Source organism: Aegilops tauschii, chromosome 6 (assembly GCF_002575655.3).
Source record: "Aegilops tauschii subsp. strangulata cultivar AL8/78 chromosome 6, Aet v6.0, whole genome shotgun sequence".
Classification (NCBI taxonomy): Eukaryota; Viridiplantae; Streptophyta; class Magnoliopsida; order Poales; family Poaceae; genus Aegilops; species Aegilops tauschii.
The window spans coordinates 227,957,068-227,964,257 of record NC_053040.3 but is presented as its reverse complement, the minus strand read 5'-3'; positions in this window follow the sequence as shown (position 1 = coordinate 227,964,257).

The window sequence follows — 7,190 nt, the reverse complement described above, 5'->3', positions numbered from 1 at the left end:
AATTGAGTGGCTCTACAATTTTCTCCAAAGTTGATTTGCGTAGTGGATACCATCAAATTCGTATGAAATGGGGAGATGAATGGAAAACAACATTTAAAACTAAGTTTGGTTCATATTAGTGGTTAGTCATGCCTTTTGGGTTAACTAATGCACCTAGTACTTTCATGCGATTAATGAACGAAGTTTTACATGCTTTCATTGGACGATTTGTGGTAGTATATTTTGATGATATACTGATTTATAGCAAATCTTTGGAAGAACATTTGGAACATTTACGTGTTGTTTTTATTGCTCTATGTGATGCACGTTTGTTTGGTAACCTTGGGAAGTGCACCTTTTGCACCGACCGAGTGTCTTTTCTTGGCTATGTTGTAACTCCACAGGGAATTGAAGTTGATAAAGCCAAGATTGAAGCTATTGAGAGTTGGCCGCAGCCCAAAACGGTCACACAAGTGAGGAGTTTTCTTGGACTCGCTGGTTTCTATAGGTGTTTTGTGAGATATTTTAGCACCATTGCTGCACCTCTCAATGAGCTTACAAAGAAGGATGTGCCTTTTGTTTGGGGTACCGCACAGGAAGAAGCCTTCACGGTGTTGAAAGATAAGTTGACACATGCTCCTTTACTCCAACTTCTTGATTTTAATAAGACTTTTGAGCTTGAATGTGATGCTAGTGGAATTGGATTAGGAGGTGTGTTATTACAAGATGGCAAACCTGTTGCATACTTTTCTGAAAAATTGAGTGGGCCTAGTCTGAACTATTCTACTAATGATAAAGAATTATATGCTCTTGTTCGGACTTTAGAAACATGGCAACATTATTTATGGCCCAAAGTATTTGTTATACATTCTGATCATGAATCTTTGAAATACATTAAAAGTCAAGCAAAACTGAATCGTAGACATGCTAAATGGGTTGAATTCATTGAGACTTTCCCTTATGTCATTAAACACAAGAAGGGTAAAGAAAATGTTATTGCTGATGCATTGTCTCGTCGTTATACTATGCTTTCACAACTTGACTTTAAAATATTTGGTTTGGAGACTATCAAAGATCAATATGTGCATGATGCTGAATTTAAAGATGTATTGCATAATTGTAAAGAAGGGAGAACATGGAACAAGTTCATCGTTAACGATGGATTTGTGTTTCGTGCTAACAAGCTATGCATTCCAGCTAACTCCGTTCACCTTTTGTTCTTGCAGGAGGCGCATGGAGGAGGATTAATGGGACACTTTGGCGTGAAGAAGACGGAGGATATACTTGCTACACATTTCTTTTGGCCAAAGATGAGACGGGATGTTGAGCGTTTTGCTGCTCGCTGCACTACATCTCAAAAAACTAAGTCACCACTCAATTGTCATGGTTTATAGATGCCTTTGCCTGTACCTAGTGTTCCTTGGGAGGATATATCTATGGATTTCGTTTTAGGTTTACCTCGAACAAAGAAGGGCAGGGATAGCATATTTGTTGTCGTGGATAGGTTCTCCAAAATGGCACACTTTATACCATGTCATGAAAGCGATGATGCTGTTAATGTTGCTAATTTGTTCTTACGTGAAATTATTCGCTTGCATGGTGTGCCAAATACTATTGTTTCAGATCGTGATACTAAATTTCTTAGCCACCTTTGGAGATGCTTATGGGCTAAGTTGGGGACTAAACAGCTTTTGAGTACTACTTGTCACCCCCAAACTGATGGACAAACTGAAGTAGTCAATTGAACATTGTTTACTATGCTTAGGGCTGTTTTGAAGAATAATAAGAAAATGTGAGAAGAATGCTTGCCTCATATTGAATTTGCTTATAATCGTTCGTTGCATTATACTACTAAGATGTACCCTTTTGAAATTGTGTATGGTTTCCTTCCTCGTGCACCTATTGATTTGTTGCCTCTTCCATCTTCGGAGAAGGTTAATTTTGATGCTAAACAACGTGCTGATTTGATCTTAAAAATGCATGAGTTAACTGAGGAAAACATTGAGCGTATGAATGCTAAATATAAACTTGCTGGAGATAAGGGTAGAAAACATGTCCTCTTTGCACCTGGAGATCTTGTTTGGTTACATTTGCGTATGGATAGGTTTCCTAATTTGCACAAATCAAAGCTAATGCCACGTGTTGATGGTCCTTTTAAGGTGTTAGAGAAAATAAATGATAATGCATATAAACTTGAGCTGCCTGCAGATTTTGGGGTTAGTCCCACTTTTAACATTGCAGATTTGAAGCCTTATTTGGGTGATGAAGATGAGCTTTCGTCGAGGACGACTTCATTTCAAGAAGGGGAGGATGATGAGGACATCAATACCATTGTTATACCCACATCCCCTACTACTACATATACTGGACCAATTACTAGAGCTCGCGCACGCCAATTAAATTATCAGGTACTTTCGTTTCTTGGTAATGATTCTAATGTTCATGACAATATGATGTTGTCTAAATTGGATACATTTGTTTTGCTTACAAATTAAGGGTCTGGCATGGATAAGAGGGATGAACATTGGATCAAGACCAAGCATGGAGATGATGGCATGCGTAAGGGAACAAGAACGGAGTTACAAGAGATGATTTCAGGACTTTGAAGCCACCATAATGAGTGCATGAAGCCTTGGACGAAATATACAAGATGCCACTTCATAAATTTCGTCCAGAGGCTATTCTAGGTGCTGCGTCACCTTATTATTGGGCCAGGCCCATGTAATTTCGAAATAGATAAGTATAGGCTGTTTTTAGAGTCCGTATGTGTGGGGAAACAAGACATAGGGTTGGTTTCACACCCCTCCCCCAGGGGCCATGAAATTCCCCCCTCTTCCTCCATATATATAGCCATTAGGGCATCGTTTAGACTTTGGGTTTTGTTTAGATTAAAAGTTCGCCATAGCTGCAACTTCGCGTACTTCGTTTGTGGTCAACAACCAGACCAAGGCGTCACAGAACCCCACCTTCACTAATAAAGCTTTCCTCTTATATTCGCAGTATCCATATGGCAATATTAGTTTCTTGCTTGTTCTTCGTTTGCTCGCAGGAAACAGGCCCTCGTGGTCAGGTTGATCATGCTCCGGCGTGGTCAATAACCCTCGGGCGTTGGTTTAGCGATTGCTAAGGCGCGACGTCTCGCACGTTCGTAGTCGGATCGTCAAGGTCGACTCCCACAGAAAGCGATAGCCACCATCTAATCGAAACATCGGGACACCTTCGCCTCTATCAAGTGGTATCAGATTTCCAGGTTGCTCGGTGAGATTTTACAGTTTTTCATAGTTTAGATCGAGTCTGTTCTTCATACCTACAGTCCACGAAAAACCCAAAAAAAAATTAGGGTTAGTTCATCATATCAGAACCAATCTGAGCCTTTGCATAATCTTTTTAGGGTTTTGATTTGTTAAATTTGTGGTTGCATCGTCGTGTCTAGTTGCTGGTCTTAGTGTCTAGTCCTTTAGAGTTTTGAGTTCTGTTCACAAGTCGTCACGCCGCCGCCGCACCATCATCATCGCCCTGCCATATGCCACCATCGCTTATCCGCTACTTCGCTGACTCCATATACCACCACCGATCCGAGTACATATCCCACCACCAATCCGAGTCCATATACCACCACCGATCCGAGTCCATATACCACCACCAATCCGAGTCCACATATACCACCGTCATATACCATCACTAGTCCGAGTTCCACCAGATTCATCTCCGCCACCAGTCCGAGTCCAGTAGTTTGTTACTCTGTTTTGGATTTCCATATCACGTCATACTCCGAGTCGTGACAGAGTAGGACTCCTGAACTTTCGTGCTACCCGTACAAGAAAAATAGCTCTAGTTTCAAAAAAACTAAGTCTGGAAAATTCTGGCTAGGCAGTTTTTAGACCATTTGTAGACTTTTTTGAAAAAAAATTGTCGCGGAGCAAAAAAAGAGGGGAAAAAGTGCAAAAAAAAGAAAAAAAATCAGAGTGTGCTCCTCCCTTGTTTACGTGCAGCGCCGTGATTCTGTTAGTGTTCTAGGCTCGCGTCTCTAGCACGGTCTTGCATAGGACCAACACAGTACCGTTGTTGAGCGTTTATTCAACTTTGCATCTCTGAATTGATTATTGCTGACCCTTTTTGCTACCATATTATAAGCCTTCCTAGCTGCACATACATCTACGTCATGCGTTTGACTCTCCCTGGTAATCGCTCTATCCGTGCTTTGAGAGTTTTGACTACAACGGTTGCCGATCACCACCTGCTGCCTGGTAAGAACTGGTAAGAATTTGAGATTCGCTTGATGGATTTGTGACTGTCCACCACTCCACCGCCACCACTTCCTAGTAGTTTGTAGGATCATATTCTTGTGTGTTTCTATAGCTGCTAACCATGGCAGGATCCCAAGCCGACGAGACTGACTGGGAGAACATGACGAATAAGGAGTTGCATGATAAATTTCAACAAATGATGACTGAACATGTGCAAGATGTGCTGAACAATTTTGAAGAGGCCATGGATAAGATAACTGGTCTTGAGAAGACGTTCAAAACAAAGCTCGATAATAGATTTAATGAACTGCTTGCGCGTCTTCCACAACCACCACCGGCTGCACCTGCCGCACCTCTGCCATAACAACAACAACAACAACAACAACGACGACGACGACTACCTCAACGTCGCGAAACAGCACTGCCCCGAGCGAGTCGTGTCCCTCTTGAGCCTGGCCAAACTGTTGGTGCTGCTGTTGATACTTCAGTGGCTGATGCCGAGCATCCTACGGTCATCCCCATGGACCTACCATCGTCTCATCAAGAGCCAAGAGGACCTATGACACGAGCACGAGCTAGAGCTCTCGAGAACGAGGTGACTTCCTTCCTTAGTGATATCACATATGACCCACTCGAGACATCGCTACTACCTAAGTCCGATATGCTATGCATGATTAGGTGTAAAGAGGAAAGGTGTCAAGAGGAACCTCCCGAGGATGCACGTGAAGACGGACAAGCCGCCAAGTTCACGGATGAAGAGAACCAACGGAAACGGGCAAGTTCACCTTCCAGGCCCTGCACATCCGGCCAAGTCCCCGGACATCCGGCCCCTGGAACAACCACAGCAGCAGCAGCCCAGACGCCCAAGCCTACAGGGCCCGGACATCCGGCCCCAGCCCGGAAATCCGGCCAAAAGCCCGGACATCCGGCGCCACGCTACAGAACATCTAGAAGTTTTGCCCTCCAGCCCGGACATCCGGCCCCCAGCCCGGACATCCGGCCTCTCTTGAAGCCCCGGACATCCAGCCCCCAGCCCGGACATCCGGCCTCTCCCGAAGCCCCGGACATCCGGCCCGTCGCCCGGACATCCGGCCACCTCTGTTTGCGCACAGTAAGGGTCGAGGCCCGTGTACCCCTTCGACTCCCTAGACTATATATACTCTTTCTCCTCCATCTTTCTAGGGTTAGCATTGGTTTAGCTCATATGTGAGATAGAGCATTGCTCATCCATATGGATCTCCTCCTCGAGAGAGACTGCGGCCCCTCTTCGGAGACGATCCACGTTGGATTCAAGACCCCCTCTTGGGTGGCCCCCATCAAGACCTCCTTTCGGAGAAGAACCGGTTACCTATGTATCGTCCCTTGTTGGATTTGGATCGTGTATCTCTTTGTGTTTCAAGGATCTAGCACATGTGTGATTGTTCTTGTTGGTTTGAGTGATTCTCTCGTGTCTTCCCCTCGTGTTTCCCCTCGTGTTCTTCGTGTTCTTAGTTGGGATCTGCTCCTTTCGTGAAAGATCGGCCATCTAGGGTTCCACCCTACATCATCTTGGATCAGAGCCAGCTTGTCTCATGATATCATCTTGGTATCATGAGCCACGTTGATCATGATTTCGGAGCCCCCTCTCTTTGTTTTCTAGCTTGATTTTGTTGTTTTTCGTCCTAACCCGAAAATTGCCCCACAAAAGTAGCCCCAAATTTTTTTTGTGATTTGTTGGTGTGATGAAGTTTTGTTGGATTTGATCCGCGGATTTCGTGTGTTGCAGGTAGATCTAGCTTTTCCCCATCTTTTCCCCAATTTCCATCCACAAAATCTTCCGAATTTTGCCCCGGATTTGACCTCTCCACGCGGTGTTCATCCACGGATCCCGAGCCCGGACATCCGGCCCGACCAGCCCGGACATCCGGCCCCTGACAGCATCAACTCCATCCTCCACTCCGTTTACCGCCTAACTTTCATCCAATTTTGTTCCGGAGCCCACATACACTTCCGCATACCACCACCATTTCCGCATAGCACCACCATAGCCTTTCCCGCTACCAACTCCGACAATTTTGACCCATTTTGTTTTGAGAATTTGAGTTGTGGTTTCCGTATCCTATTGTGTTTTGGCTATCTAGGTACGGTTCGGCAACAACATCACCACCGCTCATCTTCGCCAAGGACTACTACGAACGGCTACATTGGTATCACCTTCACCTTCATATCATCTTGGTATAGCGATATCATCATACTCTCTTGCATTTGCATTGATAAACCCATGGCCTTACTTTTGCGTAGCTTACCCATCGAGACTAGCCTTTGAGTATTGCCGGCAGTGTGACTTGTGCACATTAGTGTTCATACTTCACATAGCATGCATACCATCATTGAGTTGCATATCTTGGTATCATCTCTTGTGTCACAAAAGTTGTCTTCGCATACACAATTGCTATCTTGGTTCGTGAAGCATTGCATGAGAAAAGAGCTCAAACAACAAAGAGCCAAACAAGCTTTTAAGCAAAAGGGAACGATAAGCACAGAGCTTATAAGCAAGAACCATAGCATCATACAACATTAAGATTGTCATACTCGATCATCTTGGATCAAAGCGTAGAAACATCATACATATAGCATACTTGGGATAGAAGTCGTTGCATTTTTGCTTAGTAGGTTGTGCACAAGTTCGTATCCGCCTATTGTGCAATCGTGCTAGCGTCTCTCTAGTGTTGTGCAACAAGAGCATCTTGGTGGATTCCACATTTTGGCTCACCCTTGGTTTCCCAACCCCACTTATCTATTTGCGTGTGTGTTTCCGTGTACCATATCTTGCTATTGGTCTACTTGTTGCATTTGCAAATTTGTGAATCTTTTCCAACATTATTGAGTCTCACTTACAATTGTATCAAATTTTGTGCCACCATCCTAACCAAGCTCCACCATAAGCTTTTACTTGTGTAGGTGTGAGAACCGACAAGAAACGGT